The sequence below is a fragment of the Triturus cristatus genome, chromosome 9, assembly GCF_964204655.1.
Source record: "Triturus cristatus chromosome 9, aTriCri1.1, whole genome shotgun sequence".
Classification (NCBI taxonomy): Eukaryota; Metazoa; Chordata; class Amphibia; order Caudata; family Salamandridae; genus Triturus; species Triturus cristatus.
In genome coordinates, this window is record NC_140592.1 from 1,265,211,178 (window position 1) to 1,265,227,956 (window position 16,779).

General features: G+C 52.6%; 1 protein-coding gene and 1 pseudogene across 1 annotated transcript in view; one reads left to right on the forward strand and one right to left on the reverse strand.

Moving 5' to 3' along the window:
- Window positions 1-16,779, forward strand: part of ARHGAP5 (Rho GTPase activating protein 5) — a 570,224-nt gene that overhangs the window by 140,274 nt on the left and 413,171 nt on the right. The gene's annotated exons all lie outside the window — the stretch shown is intronic.
- On the reverse strand, window positions 3,020-4,084 carry LOC146799732 (uncharacterized; annotated as a pseudogene).

Here is a 16,779-nt window from a genome sequence, read left to right on the forward strand (position 1 = left end):
TTCTCGCGCGCTCTCTTTCTCGCGCGCTCTCTTTCTCGCGCTCTCTCTTTCTCGCGCTCTCTCTTTCTCGCGCTCTCTCTTTCTCGCGCTCTCTCTTTCTCGCGCTCTCTCTTTCTCGCGCTCTCTCTTTCTCGCGCTCTCTCTTTCTCGCGCTCTCTCTTTCTCGCGCTCTCTTTCTCGCGCTCTCTTTCTCGCGCTCTCTTTCTCGCGCTCTCTCTTTCTCGCGCTCTCTTTCTCGCGCTCTCTCTTTCTCGCGCTCTCTCTTTCTCGCGCTCTCTCTTTCTCGCTCGCTCGCTCGCGCTCTTGCTCGCGCTCGCTCGCGCTCTTGCTCGCGCTCGCTCGCGCTCTTGCTCGCGCTCGCTCGCGCTCTTGCTCGCGCTCGCTCGCGCTCTTGCTCGCGCTCGCTCGCGCTCTTGCTCGCGCTCTCTCTCCCCCTGTTCATCACAAGTTCTTTCCCCTCTCTCTCCCCAGCTCTCTCTTTCTCGCGCTCTCTCTTTCTCGCGCTCTCTCTTTCTCGCGCTCTCTCTTTCTCGCTCGCGCTCTCTTTCTCGCTCGCGCTCTCTCTCGCTCGCGCTCTCTCTCGCTCGCGCTCTCTCTCGCTCGCGCTCTCGCTCGCTCGCGCTCTCGCTCGCTCGCGCTCTCGCTCTCTCTCGCTCGCGCTCTCTCTCCCCCTGTTCATCACAAGTTCTTTCCCCTCTCTCTCTCCAGCTCTCTTTCTCGCGCGCTCTCGCTTTCTCGCGCGCTCTCGCTTTCTCGCGCGCTTTCGTGCTCTCTCTTTCTCGTGCGCTCTCTTTCTCGTGCGCTCTCTCTTTCTCGTGCGCTCTCTCTTTCTCGTGCGCTCTCTCTTTCTCGTGCGCTCTCTCTTTCTCGTGCGCTCTCTCTTTCTCGTGCGCTCTCTCTTTCTCGTGCGCTCTCTCTTTCTCGTGCGCTCTCTCTTTCTCGTGCGCTCTCTCTTTCTCGTGCGCTCTCTCTTTCTCGTGCGCTCTCTTTCTCGCGCGCTCTCTCTTTCTCGCGCTCTTTCGCGCGCTCTCTTTCGCGCGCTCTCTTTCGCGCGCTCTCTCTCTCTGTCGCGCGCTCTCTCTCTCTGTCGCGAGCTCTCTCTCTCTGTCGCGCGCTCTCTCTCTGTCGCGCGCTCGCTCTCTGTCTCGCGCTCTGTCTCGCGCTCTGTCTCGCGCTCTGTCTCCCCCTGTTCATCACAAGTTCTTTCCCCTCTCTCTCTCCCCAGCTCTCTTTCTCGCGCGCGCGCTCTTTCTCGCGCTCTCTCTCCCCCTGTTCATCACAAGTTCTTTCCCCTCTCTCTCTCCCCAGCTCTCTTTCTCGCGCGCTCTCTTTCTCGCGCGCTCTCTTTCTCGCGCGCTCTTTCTCGCGCGCTCTCTTTCGCGCGCTCTCTCTCTCTGTCTCGCGCGCTCTGTCTCTCGCGCGCTCTGTCTCGCGCGCTCTGTCTCGCGCGCTCTGTCTCGCTCCCCTCTCTCTCCCCAGCTCTCTCTTTCTCGCGCTCTCTCTTTCTCGCGCTCTCTCTTTCTCGCGCTCTCTCTTTCTCGCGCTCTCTCTTTCTCGCGCTCTCTCTTTCTCGCGCTCTCTCTTTCTCGCGCTCTCTCTTTCTCGCTCGCTCGCGCTCTCTCTTTCTCGCTCGCTCGCGCTCTCTCTTTCTCGCTCGCTCGCGCTCTCTCTCGCTCGCGCTCTCGCTCACTCGCGCTCTCTCTCCCCCTGTTCATCACAAGTTCTTTCCCCTCTCTCTCTCCCCAGCTCTCTTTCTCGCGCGCTCTCTTTCTCGCGCGCTCTCTTTCTCGCGCGCTCTCTTTCTCGCGCGCTCTCTTTCCCGCGCGCTCTCTTTCCCGCGCGCTCTCTTTCCCGCGCGCTCTCTTTCCCGCGCGCTCTCTTTCCCGCGCGCTCTCTTTCCCGCGCGCTCTCTTTCCCGCGCGCTCTCTTTCCCGCGCGCTCTCTGTCTCTCGCGCTCTCTGTCTCTCGCGCTCTCTGTCTCTCGCGCTCTCTGTCTCTCGCGCTCTCTGTCTCTCGCGCTCTCTGTCTCTCGCGCTCTCTGTCTCTCGCGCTCTCTGTCTCTCGCGCTCTCTGTCTCTCGCGCTCTCTGTCTCTCGCGCTCTCTGTCTCTCGCGCTCTCTGTCTCTCGCGCTCTCTGTCTCTCGCGCTCTCTGTCTCTCGCGCTCTCTGTCTCTCGCGCTCTCTGTCTCTCGCGCTCTCTGTCTCTCGCGCTCGCTCTCGCGCTCGCTCTCGCGCTCTCTCTCCCCCTGTTCATCACAAGTTCTTTCCCCTCTCTCTCTCTCCCCAGATTTCTCTTTCTCGCGCTCTCTCTTTCTCGCGCTCTCTCTTTCTCGCGCTCTCGCTCTCTCGCGCGCGCTCTCTCCCCCTGTTCATCACAAGTTCTTTCCCCCTCTCTCTCCCCAGCTCTCTTTCTCGCGCGCTCTCTCTCTTTCGCGCTCTCTCTCTTTAGCGCGCTCTCTTTCGCGCGCTCTCTCTCTTTAGCGCTCTCTCTCTTTAGCGCTCTCTCTCTCTTTAGCGCTCTCCCTCTTTAGCGCGCTCTGTCTCTCTCGCGCTCTGTCTCTCTCGCGCTCTGTCTCTCTCGCGCTCTGTCTCTCTCGCGCTCTGTCTCTCTCGCGCTCTGTCTCTCTCGCGCTCTGTCTCTCTCGCGCTCTGTCTCTCTCGCGCTCTGTCTCTCTCGCGCTCTGTCTCTCTCGCGCTCTGTCTCTCTCGCGCTCTGTCTCTCTCGCGCTCTGTCTCTCTCGCGCTCTGTCTCTCTCGCGCGCTCTGTCTCTCTCGCGCTCTGTCTCGCGCTCTCTCTCCCCCTGTTCATCACAAGTTCTTTCCCCTCTCTCTCCCCAGCTCTCTCTTTCTCGCGCGCTCTCTCTTTCTCGCGCGCTCTCTCTTTCTCGCGCGCTCTCTCTTTCTCGCGCGCTCTCTCTTTCTCGCGCGCTCTCTCTTTCTCGCGCGCTCTCTCTTTCTCGCGCGCTCTCTCTTTCTCGCGCGCTCTCTTTCTCGCGCTCTCTCTTTCTCGCGCTCTCTCTTAATCGCGCGCTCTCTCTTTCTCGCGCGCTCTCTCTTTCTCGCGCGCTCTCCTAATCGCGCGCGCTCTCTTAATCGCGCGCTCTCTTTCTCGCGCGCTCTCTCTTTCGCGCGCTCTCTCTTTCGCGCGCTCTCTCTTTCGCGCGCTCTCTCTTTCTCGCGCGCTCTCTTTCTCGCGCGCTCTCTTTCTCGCGCGCTCTCTTTCTCGCGCGCTCTCTTTCTCGCGCGCGCTCTCTTTCTCGCGCTCTCTCTCTTTCTCGCGCGCTCTCTCTTTCTCGCGCGCTCTCTCTTTCTCGCGCGCTCTCTCTTTCTCGCGCGCTCTCTCTTTCTCGCGCGCTCTCTCTTTCTCGCGCTCTCTCTCTTTCTCGCGCTCTCTCTCTTTCTCGCGCTCTCTCTCTTTCTCGCGCTCTCTCTCTTTCTCGCGCTCTCTCTCTTTCTCGCGCTCTCTCTCTTTCTCGCGCTCTCTTTCTTTCTCGCGCTCTCTCTCTTTCTCGCGCTCTCTCTCTTTCTCGCGCTCTCTCTCTTTCTCGCGCTCTCTTTCTTTCTCGCGCTCTCTCTCTTTCTCGCGCTCTCTCTCTTTCTCGCGCTCTCTTTCTTTCTCGCGCTCTCTTTCTTTCTCGCGCTCTCTTTCTTTCTCGCGCTCTCTTTCTTTCTCGCGCTCTCTTTCTTTCTCGCGCTCTCTCTTTCTCGCGCTCTCTCTCTTTCTCGCGCTCTCTCTCTTTCTCGCGCTCTCTCTCTTTCTCGCGCTCTCTCTCTTTCTCGCGCTCTCTTTCTTTCTCGCGCTCTCTCTCTTTCTCGCGCTCTCTCTCTTTCTCGCGCTCTCTCTTTCTCGCGCTCTCTCTCTTTCTCGCGCTCTCTCTCTTTCTCTCTCTTTCTCGCGCTCTCTCTCGCGCTCTCTCTCGCGCTCTCTCTCGCGCTCTCTCTCGCGCTCTCTCTCGCGCTCTCTCTCGCGCTCTCTCTCGCGCTCTCTCTCGCGCTCTCTTTCGCGCTCTCTTTTGCGCTCTCTTTCGCGCTCTCTTTCGCGCTCTCTTTCGCGCTCTCTTTCGCGCTCTCTCTCCCTGTTCATCACAAGTTCTTTCCCCTCTCTCTCTCCCCAGCTCTCTTTCTCGCGCTCTCTCTTTCTTGCGCGCGCTCTCTCGCACTCCCTCCCCCTGTTCATCACAAGTTCTTTCCCCTCTCTCTCTCTCCCCAGCTCTCCCTGTTCATCACAGGCTCTCTCTTTCTCTCGCTCTCTCTCTTTCTCGCGCTCTCTCTCTTTCTCGCGCTCTCTTTCTCGCGCTCTCTCCCCCCTCGCGCTCTCTCCCCCCTCGCGCTCTTTCTCGTGCGCTCTCTCCCCCTCACGCTCTTTCTCGTGCGCTCTCTCCCACTCACGCTCTCCCACTCTGCATCTCTCCCTGTTCAGCTCGCACTCTCGCTCTTGCTCTCTCGCTCGCGCTCTCGCTCTCTCTCTCGCTCGCGTTCTCGCTCTCGCTCGCGCTCTCTCGCTTCCTCCCACCCTCCCACTCTCCAGCTCTCCCTGTTCAGCGCTCTCGCTCTCCCTGTTCATCACAGGCTCTTTTCTCCCTCCCTCCCTCTTTCCAGCTCTCCCTGTTCAGCACTGTCCATCGCGCGCGCTCTCTCTCTCTCTCTCTCTCTCTCTCTCTCTCGCGCGCGCGCTCGCTCTCTCCCGTGCTCTCCCTGTTCATCACAGGCTCTTTTCTCTCGCTCCCTCTCTCTACCCCTCGCAGGCTCCTTTTCCTACTCTCCCTCTGCAGCTGTGCTTATTCCTCATGAAATGTTCTTCTCTTTTTGAGCTGTGGTGTGTGTTGTGTTCGTACATAATTATAACTGGTAAGTTTCAGGGGTTTTGTTAGTTTGAATTAATTTTTCAACTGTTTTTTTTCAGTGAAAACGCGTATATAGATATATATATTTTTTTCAGGGATGAAAGGATTAAATGTGTGCTGCAGGCATCGTTTTAGTGTGCTTTGCATTTCCTGTGTACAAGGATGTGTATTAACCTACTTGGTATCTGGTCTATCATGCGCTTCATTGACTCCAGCCAGCCCTATGCATGAAGCTCTGCGTGCACTGGTCCTGGGACCAGCATGCTAAGCACCCTATGGTTCATTGTGGGGGTGTTCATCGGGGCTCCATATTATGTGTCTCCCTTGTGCTGTGCACCTCCTTGCTGCTTTCTGGACCATCATTTGCTTTGACTCTAGCGAGCCCTATGCATGAAGCGCTGCGTGCACTGGTCCTGGGTGTGTCATTGGGGGGGTTCATCTGGGCTCCATATTGTGTCTCCCTTGTGCTGTGCACCTCCTTACAGCTTTCTGGACCTCCATTCGCTGCATTGACTCCAGCCAGCCCTAAGCATGAAGCGCTGCGTGCACTATTCCTGGGACCAGCATGCAAAGCGCCCCATGGTTCATTGTGGGGGTACATCTGGACTCCATATGCTGTCTCCCTTGTGCTGTGCACCTCCTTGCAGCTTTCTGGTCCTTCATTCACTGCATTGACTCCAGCCAGCCCTATGCAGGAAGCGCTGTGTGCACTGGTCCTGGGTGTGTCATTGTGGGGGTTCATATGGGCTCCATATTATGTGTCTCCCTATTATGTCTCTCCCTTGTGCTGTGCACCTCCTTGCAGCTTTCTGGACCTTCATTCTCTTCATTGACTCTAGCCAGCCCTATGCAGGAAGCGCTGCGTGCACTGTTTCATTGTGGGGGTTCCTCTGGGTCCATCCGGGGTGCCTCCTTTATGCTCTGCTGCGCCTAGCTTGAGGCCTTGGTATGTATTCGTACCGGTGGATCCCAGGCTGTGCATTTGCGCTCTGTAGCCAGGGCTGTATATTTGTTGTCAGCAGCTTGAGCTGTGTGTGATGCTCTGGTGTGTCTGCTGTGTTTACACTGGAAATAATTTCGACATCTGCACACCCTATACAGTGTGCTACGCAGTGCATGCTGTGCTGCAGATTTCAGGCAGTAAAGACTCAGCTGTGTCTTTTGTCTGCTTTGTGTTGTATATCCTGGGATGTGGATTTAGGACTGCAGACCTCGTGTTCTGTATCCTTACATGTGCCGTGGATCACACTGCACTTGTCCTTTCTAGCATGTGTGCTGTGCATTGATAATCTTATGATTTGTGCTGTTTGTCAGCTTTGTCAAGTGCTGCCATTGTCCTGCACCGCTCTGCTTTCCATGCTTTATTTGAAATGGCCTGTTCTTCAGTGGTGTTTCCAGTGCTGTGCATTGGAAAGTGCAGCACAGGATGATTGACAGCTGCTGCGCTTGGTGTCTTCACGTGGCGTGCTGTATATCTGTGGCTCGTGTTACCCCTGCTGTGCAGCCCGTACTCCGAAGCATGGGAGTAGTTTGCGCCAGATGCACAATATCCTGTGCACACCGACTATGGGGTGTGTATAGCTCTTGCATTCAGAGACACAGCTTTGGGTACCATGAGGTTGGTGAAGCTGCTTAAGTAATCTCCAGGCCAGACCTACAAATGCATCATGTCCTGCAAACACTGCCCGGCCCACATATTGTGGAAGAAACCCGTGTGGTGGAGCAGGGCCAGCCTGCAGGGCAAGAGCTCCTCCATGTCTTTGTTAAATGGTAGCGGCAGTCGTAGTTGGTAACCTTTCAAGTATTGCCCGGCGGTAATCGCCTCTTATACCATTCGATGATAAATCAACAGAGAGGCAGGCGCCGGAGACTGGAAGGCAGGAAACAACGTTTTATTCTCTCCGGAGGAGAACACATCAGGTCAGACAGCAAGGTATCATCACGAGGTGCTCTAACTGCATCTCAGAGACCTGGTCTCTTATACACACGTTTATGACTTTATTGCAGGTTTATCATACATGGCACATTCTTGAGATCACTTTGATGCATGAAAGAACATCCTCAGAATCCCCACTTTAAGCTCGTTCCCACACATATCTACAGTGGAAGTCCCCACCCCTCACACAGTAGGAGATGGCTATCACACAGCTGGACATTCCGCCAATTCCCGGGGGTGTGTGCGACTGGTCGGGTCTCAGGGGGTGGGGGCCTTGATCTGCTGTAATCCCTTTGATGTGGGGTGTTTCCCTTACAGTAGGGGCAATAAACTGCATCCGCAGGGCTAGGTGATGGCCTGGGATCGGTTCGGACAATCGGGCGCGGAGGAAGGGGGGTTATCAGAAAGGATGTATGACCATGTATGGGATGAAAGGAGGTATTGGTCAGGCACGGGGTGCAATTCCATGGCAGGGTCGCGCAGAAGGAGAGGTTTTATGGCCCATGTATGAGAGAGCGGGGGTGGCCAGCGCGCGGGGGATGTTCGCAGCGCCTGAGGGGCGCGCTGGTGATCGGCAATGAGCGGGGAGAGAGAGAGTGGGGCGCCTAAAATGGTGACCGTGCGTTCGCTGTGCGTGGCGCTGGGGAGAGGCAAGATGGCGCAGATAATGTTCAGTTACAAGCTAAATTTCCACAGTCCTCCCTTTTAACATATCTCGCCAGCTTGTCTGGCCGACATTCACCTTCGTTAACCTTTTAGCCATAATATCGTAAATGTTTTCATGCGTTCCTTAAAAGTACAGAGTCTTAGGACAGGCGGGAGCAATCTGACACAATTGTACATAGTTACATGTGGTTGACGTGACAGTCGAGGGGGTAGCGTATACAGAATTTCATTAGCTGCATCAGATATCAGACACGGTGATAGGTGGAGGGAAACTTGCTTGAACACAAACTCGATACTTGAAAAAAGGGTTCGGAAAAACAAGGGATAATTACGCTCATTTACTTAAGGCCTAGACTTCGCGTGGATCAAGCTAAACAGCATAGTCATGTTTACGGTTGATGCTATACAGTTGTCATTTATAATAAGCTAATGTTTCCTCATTTATTTAGTGTGTAGCTGGAAGCGACCGATAAAAGATCTTGGAAACTTGATTGGGAGGTAGCCAAATCAAAAAGTGGTTGGGAGAGGAATACAACTCAACATGGGTTACAGTAAGGGGGGGGGGGGTTCTGCTTTCCAGTGTCTTATTGCAGTGAGCCATCACTGGTAAGCTCTCTTCTTCTTTCGTTGGCACTGTTGAGCACCGGCGGTGGAGCTAAGGTCCAGCTCAAATCCAGATTATTTTTTTCTCGCGTTGCAGGGTGTGATCATCCTTTGCTCTTGGATCACAGTCCTGTTCTGTCCTGTCCCTTGACTGGTCTTATCGTAGGTACCTTGAGACGGGGTACCCGCTTCTCATTTTTCTTTTGTAAGGTCAATGTCAAAAAAATAGGGGTGCTTTTGGGAGGCCGAGGGAAGAGGGGGTGGAGTGGGATCGGATCAAAGGCGGACCAAGGAGAGCAGAATCTTTCAGCATTGGGCCCATCAATCGGGCCCGACGGGTTGGGACTTCCGGCACGAGCTGATCAGCGAGCAGGGGGCTTCGGGATAGCCTTTCGTTCTATTGCTTTCCATGCTGTGAATGGTGCCTCGTCCCGCATCCCTTTGCTTCGTGGCTCCCCCTTGGTCGATGCCATAGATGTTCCATGGTCCGTAGCCAGGCTGTGCGTCACGTCCGACCCCTCTCTTCCGATGGCCCCAGGTTATCTTTGAATGAGTACAAGAAACAAAATCTTAGAGAGTTGGCAGGGAAGACATTTACACACTTCATCCTCTCTCCCAACCACCGAGTAGTTGGGGAAATGCTTTTATCGGTCGCTGTATGATTGATGTCTATTAACTCTTATGTCGGTGTGTGTTACTAATTTATTAATCATTGCTGTGGTGCAGGTTTCTGTGGGTGTTCCTGTAAATTTCCATCGTCTGGCCTGCTAGGTGTCGATTCCTGTGCCCTATAATCGTGGCAGGAAGCCTGACATCTGTCAACTTTCTGGTCTATCAAAAATTCGAACCGGCTTCTCCGGTAGAGACTCGTTCTTCTTAACACAAGTTCTGTTAATACACATTTTCCTCCGAGGACTGCTAAGTTTATGAAAAAGTGCGAGGTGCTACTGTCATGGATTCACAGATATCTATTTCGGGGAGGGACACAAGCTAAACATTTTTCTTGCTGGAGACAATAGGTAACCCTCATCAGCTTAGGCGATGTACCTTTAGAAAATAAAGTCATCAGCTGTTTTGTTCGGAATACTCTGGGACGGCTAGTACAGAGCTGGGGTGATTCTGGGAGGACGGGGTGCTTAGACATTCTAGTTCGGAGCAATTGGGCGGGGGCAATTCTGGGCGGTGGAGATGGTGTCGTTAGAGCTCTAAAAACGAAAACCACTGACAAATAGTCCCCGTGATGAGGGCCAGATTGGGAGACATCAGTCGTCTTACCTGTCCTTTCTTTCTCAGCCAATTAAGTTCAACATTTTGCAGAAAGGAGAGGTAGTAACGTGGTAAAGTACGGTCGTTTTTGTTTCTGTCAATTTGTTCGAACACCGCCGTGTTTTAGGCCAATTATATATCTACTGGGGTGGTACAGTGTCGTCATTTATTTAAAAAGAGGGCAAGGGAGCCTTCAGCGAGGGGGAGAGAGAGAGAGAGTGAGAGTGAGAGAGAGAGAGAGAGTGCGTGCGCATCAAGTAGGCTATTTGATAAACGTGCGACATAAAGAGAGAGAGAGAGAGCGATAAATGTGTATGATTATAGGCTACTTGGTGTGCACACAACGCAGAGCAGCACGGGTCAGTTTTACGTAAAGAAACATAGGCTGGAAAAACATAAACTCATCGTTCACGTACACACAAATACCGGATAGGACATGACAGTACACACACCAAGCGCAGAAACTGAAGACGAAGACACAGAGCTAATTAGGGAAAAGGGGGCCTTTCTTTTCCTGTCCCTTTTTCTACGCGTGCTGTGTATTTTTCAGTATTTTCCGTAATTCATTTTGGGGGGGGGGGGTGTCGGACTTTTTACTCCCCTCCCTTTGGTCGATAGACAAGCGTCTCAGTCCATACGACGACGTTCTCTCCAGCGACCCAGGCATATACAATACGTACACATTCATACCGTACAATCAGGGCACATACGCACAGTTATACCATACAGTTTTTCACGTTCCCAGTGGTGGTCTGTGCTTCACGCACCATCCCACAACGTTTGTCTATGTTTTTCCCTACATTGAGCACGGTGCGGTCTATGTTCACTCCATTCTCCAGTCGGAATTCCGATGTGGCCTATAGGGAAGAGAAGAAGGGGGGGGGGGGGGTGCGCAGCATTCAAAGTACATTAGCGCGTGTAGACACGAAAAAGTTCTACTTACCACGTACCAGGCTAGCCGCAGGAGTGGGTAATACCACAGACCTATTATTCTTTCTTTCGATTATACAAAGATGCTCTATTTCATTCATCTCCTAAATTCGGGTTCCCTAGTCGTACATTTATTTCTCAATCGGTCGTATATTATGGTGCAAGATACCGTACCTTGCATTCGGCATATACCTTAAGCTACAGTCGACCATTTTCTGACAACTCTTGGAAAAAGACAGGTGTGACGGGTACAAATTCCGTCAATCAAAAAAAAATTCAGGCAAATAGGGTCTGCATTATCTGCTTTATATTGCTTGGGAGTAACAATCATTTATTCAAAACCTTTACCAACCTAGATGATTTGTCATGACGCTGATTCCGTAATTCCTTTAAGAAGCCCTTTATTTAAAACAATGTCAGTATACAAATATGGACCTACAACCGCTACAGGCCGGCTACGGTGTGAGAGGCGTCGAGTATCATGAGCAACACTACTTTAGCATAAATTCAGTATCCTCCCCGTCCCTCCGACCATCATGTGTGGAAACATCGCATACATATCTTTTTTTAACATAAATGTCAAGTAACCGGGACGCCATAAGGAGTTGCAGGCCCCTCCTACATTGGCGCTATTTTGGGGCGAGGTTGGGTGGGTCCAGTGCACAGTCTAAGTCTTCCCACTAACTAGCTGCCGGACCAGAATCCCTTTCGGTAGTTCGAGAACTTTCATTAGCGTCAGCATGGCGTCACCGCGGTCTTGTAGCAATGCCGTGGTCCGTCCTTGGGGCGGGACAGCAGGCGGGTTCTTCCGCCGACGCCTTGAATCAGTCTTTCTTTTATGGCACCAAACGGAGGCAAGATGGCTGCCGCCCGGGGCACAGACAGGTTAATGTGGAATAAGCAAGCAAATAGCGGCGGTTGTCCCCACCGGAAGTCCACGGGAGTCGAATGTCAATGACTCCCGCAGAATCTGCAAAGTTGAGAGGGTGTTTTTCAAGGGTGGGGCCCACGCCCGAGCAGACAAGCTTCCGAGTCCAGAGCCGTCTTTCGGTGGGCCAGGCCTGAATCTGAAGAACCGACCGCCAGAGTCCAGAGGCAGCAGCAGCAGCAGCTCTTCGTTACAGCACCGGGGTGGGTCCCCCGATCACTCAGCTGCGGGGGCCCACTTCTCGAGTCAAACGCTAATGGCAATCTTAGTGGACCCGCGCCTGAGTGGTTGCCCGGCAGGCAAGACGTGAATGGCTGTCCTGCTGCAGCTGGCCGGTGAGTGCAGGGGCGCCTACTCATCTGGACGGCGAGCGAAACAGCTGGGTGCAACTCAGCTGGCCAGCGAATGAAACGGCAGGGGTGCCTTCTCTGCTGGCGAGCCTCCACCTGGGGAGGCGGGGGAGGCCCGTCCGCGTCGCTTCCCCCCTGCCAGGGCACCCTTCGCTGCCGGTCGAAGCAGAGAATGGGAAGACCAGTACAACGTGGTGGACTCCACCTTGGCGCTGCCAGGGCCTCGGCGCTGCGTGTAGCCTCCGGCCTATTCGCACAATCGTCCGCCACTGATGCCGCCTCACAGGCCGATGGATTTTGCAGGTCTTTTATAGCCCAAAGCCAACTAAAAGGACCGCCCAAAACAGGCCAATGTTGCTATTTCGAAGAAGGAGGGGCGAGGACTGTCATGTAAATAGTTGTTTAAAAACGTGTTTTAATGTGTTTACCCTGTTGGCGTGTTGTTATACCTATAAGTTATTAAAATGTTATAATTATACTACTTTGTTGGAGTGTTGTATATATTTGCAATCTGGCAACGAGCACGAGGATGTTACTGCGCAACCGGAAAATAACATAGCCCAATTGTGCGCGATCTAGCCCAGTTCGGTGACGTCGATGGTGGGTACCAGCAGGCTTCCGTTGGTGCAGGATTTTGTTGCGTATACTAGGCGGGGTGGGCAGTAAGGCAGACATGTTTTAGGCAGTGAGAGCGGCGGAGCCGAGCTACCTCGTGGCTACCTCGACCGTGGGCTTGGCTCCTCCTCCTCGTTTCATATTCCTCGTAAAGGGCTATTTCCTAGCGTTTCTTGTGTTTGTAGGGTCAAAAAGGATCCCATCAGCGGTCTACTGGTCTCACTAGATTATTTTTGTTTCTTTATAGCGATTTTTATGCCCTAGCTTGCTGTAAGCTACAGCGACTAATCCATATTTAGTAAATATGTCCTTATTAGGGGTGTCTTCCAGTGGAGCTGGATGGTTCACCTCTAATAAGCGGTCCGGGCAGAACCAACTACCAATCAGTGGGGAGAAGATAGGCATAACGGGTTACAATGGGGACAAAAGTCTGCGTTACCTACCCTTCACTATCTGCAAAGGAATAGAGAGTATTTCTACTCTTCCCCGTTTGTAGACAGCGAATATCTCAAGGAGAACAATCAATAAGTAATACTAGTATTTTCAATCAATCAATCTTGTCGCAATTTGTCGTGTTTCACGACCTTACCCGGACCGCATGGACAGTTTCTCGTCTTCCGCCTCCAGCGCCCGATCGTCCTCTACTCTCCGTTATTGCCGCGGCACTCCTGATGGTTCCCAGTCAGGACCGTAGATCACTCGAGAGAGGTCTGCTCGGAACCAGTGAAGTTCGGATGATCGGCTGCCAGACGAGGGTCTATCGGGCAGGAGCTCTCCCGATCGTTGCAGTTGTTCACTCTGTCGTCGGGACCTCTCCCACTGGATCCACGTGTCGCTGATGGGCCCCACGTTTGGGACGCCAATTGTTAAATGGTAGCGGCAGTCGTAGTTGGTAACCTTTCAAGTATTGCCCGGCGGTAATAGCCTCTTATACCATTCGATGATAAATCAACAGAGAGGCAGGCGCCGGAGACTGGAAGGCAGGAAACAAAGTTTTATTCTCTCCGGAGGAGAACACATCAGGTCAGACAGCAAGGTATCGTCACGAGGTGCTCTAACTGCATCTCAGAGACCTGGTCTCTTATACACACGTTTATGACTTTATTGCAGGTATATCATACATGGCACATTCTTGAGATCACTTTGATGCATGAAAGAACATCCTCAGAATCCCCACTTTAAGCTCGTTCCCACACATATCTACAGTGGAAGTCCCCACCCCTCACACAGTAGGAGATGGCTATCACACAGCTGGACATTCCGCCAATTCTCGGGGGTGTGTGCGACTGGTCGGGTCTCAGGGGGTGGGGGCCTTGATCTGCTGTAATCCCTTTGATGTGGGGTGTTTCCCTTACAGTAGGGGCAATAAACTGCATCCGCAGGGCTAGGTGATGGCCTGGGATCGGTTCGGACAATCGGGCGCGGAGGAAGGGGGGTTATCAGAAAGGATGTATGACCATGTATGGGATGAAAGGAGGTGTTGGTCAGGCACGGGGTGCAATTCCATGGCAGGGTCGCACAGAAGGAGAGGTTTTACGGCCCATGTATGAGAGAGCGGGGGTGGCCAGCGCGCGGGGGGATGTTCGCAGCGCCTGAGGGGTGCGCTGGTGATCGGCAATGAGCGGGGAGAGAGAGAGTGGGGCGCCTAAAATGGCGGCCGTGCGTTCGCTGTGCGTGGCGCTGGGGAGAGGCAAGATGGCGCAGATAATGTTCAGTTACAAGCTAATTTTCCACATCTTAGGCTTTCTGTATGCACCCCTGGGCAGGGCAGCCTTTTAGCACTCGCACTTCCCTGAGTGGCAGCAAAGATTGAAGATATGGACAGCAAAGAGATAAAGAGATGTGCAGATGTACAATGGAGTGAAACCTTGACAAAGGGACACAGGAGAGGAAATGGAAAGAAAGCTATAGAAAGAAAGGCGTAGAGAAAATGATGGAAGTAAAGAAAAGAAGGTGATGTGTATCGCATGTCGGAAGTAAAGCTTAGTGGCACAAGAAAAGGAATGGTAAAAGGGAAAACAAGCGTTTCACTGGTAAAGGAACAGATGAAAAATGTCAGCGTAAACAATAGACCTAAAAAAGAAAAGACTTGCATCACAGAGAAAGGAATGGAAGAGAAGAACAAGGAGCATGCCACAGGGGAAGGAATGGAAGTAAAGAAGAGACAGACGAGGAGTGAACCGAAGGTAAAGGAATTTAAGCACCAGGTGTTCTTCATTGAGAAAGGAATAGCAGTAAATGTACAACAGGGAGAAAGTCGCAGGGAAGGAAAGAGACCGGTGAGGAGTGTACCAAAGGAAAAAAATAGATACAAAATGTAAGAGTAAGACATGCACCAGAGAGTAATGAACGTAAGTAAAGAGAAGAACAAGGAGCCTGTCGCAGGGAAAGGAATGGAAGTAAAGAAGACACATACTAGGAGTGTTCCACAGGTAAATGAATGGGAGAACATGACTTGTGTCACAGAGAAAGGAATGGAAGGAAAGAGACCGACGAGGAGTGAACCAGAGGTAAATGAATGGAAGCACAAGGTGGTCATCATAGAGAAAGGAATATGAGTAAGAACACGATAGAACGCATGTCACGGGGAGAGTAATGAAAGTAGAGACAGATGAGGAATTTACCATAGGTAAAAAATAAAAAATGGGAGGACGAGATGTACACCAGAGTGAAGAGATTTGTGAGGTGTTCATTATAGAGGAAGGAATGGAAATAAAGACTTAAAATATGATTAAGGAGTTGCAGTGATGAATGAAAGTGCAGATGAGGCAGAAGTGAGGAATTGAATTACAGATGGAATGATGCTAGGAACGCAAGAGTGGATTAAGGATTCACCGGAAGGAGCAGAAGTATTGATGAAAGATAACTAGGAATTTAGGAGAGCATTAACGTATTGAAGGGAGGAATCAAAATACTGATGAGGTAGAGATAGGAATGTCAAAGTATTTGAGAGACCCAAGGAAGTTCAGATGACACGGTTAGAGGAATGTAAGTGTTTCTGATACACTTATACCTGCAGATTCCTCACCTTAAAATATTGCCCTGGTGTCAGACTGGATGTGGACAATTTTGTGCAGTACCTGCGCTGATAGGTGGCATTGATCTGCTGCATTGACGTACTCCATGTCTGAAGTGATGTTGTTGTGCCCTTGTATGTACCTCCCGTGCCCTAACATCAGTTCTTTTCTTTCCGTTACAACAGTGTGGGATCGGCAGAGATACATCTCTCATTTTTTCCCCAACTTTTTTGACTCTTGTTGGCTATTTTCGAGCCAGTGTGCTAGGGACATGTTCCCAGCTAAACTTTCAGTGTTTAAACCTTGCTGGGAATATCGTACCGATGTCTGTGTCTGATCCCTACTTGGTCTGTCTCTGCTGTCTGAGGTTGGAGCATGACTGCAAGACCTGCAATGAGTGCAAGATGATGCGCTCCAAGGCGATTTGCTAGCAGCATTGAAGCTCCTGGCAGTGCAGCAGAAGAAGACTTTGTGCTGTTCTCTACCATGTTCCCCAGGTAGATTTGGGGGTTGTTCCCAGAGCTGTTACTGTGGATGATCATCTTCCCGCTCCAAGACTTCTTCCTCCAAGTTGGGTAAGTCCAATAAGTAGTCCTTAAAGTGTTCTTCGGCTTCCCAGCCCAAACGTCATACTTCGCGGCACCGCTTCCGCACTCCACCTGTGGAGCTGGCGTCTGGGCACGCTCTGCACGATCTCGAGTTCCCTGCAGCTAAAAATTGTACAGCGCCATGCACACCATTTTTGGGTCACCAACTCCCTCTGACGCACCTTTGTACCCCATGGAGCCGCGCTGCCCCAGCAGGGTTGCCCCCGCTGGGGTCAAAGCCAATGTCGGACAGACCCTTTGGAGGATCCGCCCCGGATCGGGCTTGATGCCTCCACGGGTGACTAAACCCATCCCATCTCCAGTTCCTCCGGTGACAACCCCAGCGCCGCTGGATGATGAACTCCTGCCCATTTCCGAGTCTGAGTCGATTGCTGTTGGCGTCGACTCTGGCGCCATCCAGAGCGTACCCACCTCTGTATTTGCAGCCTTTGGACAGGACTTTTATTCCTGAGGGGGCAATGAACAAGAGGGAGACCTGACCAGGAAGAAAACCAGTATAAGGAGGTAAGGGACGGCAGCAGCTTCTACACCTCCCCAGACTCTGGCATGCTTCCCATTTTGGCCCTGGTTTGGAGGAAGGTGCATCCTTTGCCACTGTGGTGCGCATGGTAGCGGGGGTCCAGCTGTCAGCGGTCAAGGTCAAGAAAAACGTCTTGACGGAGGTGCTTCACCAAGGGGCGACCTCTGCAGAGCCTTTTCTTCCCTTCAATGAGGTCCTCAGCAACGTTCTTTGGGGGCCCGGACCAAACCATGCAGGAGCCTCCCATGCACCATATCCTGTGCACCATATGTCCCTCCTCCCGCCCCCCCCCCCCCCCATCAGCACTCTCCTGCCCCAGGAGACCTAGCCCTCCTTTTCCAGCATCCATCTTCGGAGAGTTTGAGGGTATAGGTCTTCACAAGTAGGGTCAACCCTTAGAAGTACACTTGCTCCCCACCGGATAGGGAATCGAAAAGGCTGAATACCTTTGGAAAGAACATTTTCTCTTTAACCATCTTGGTCCTTCAGGCGGTAA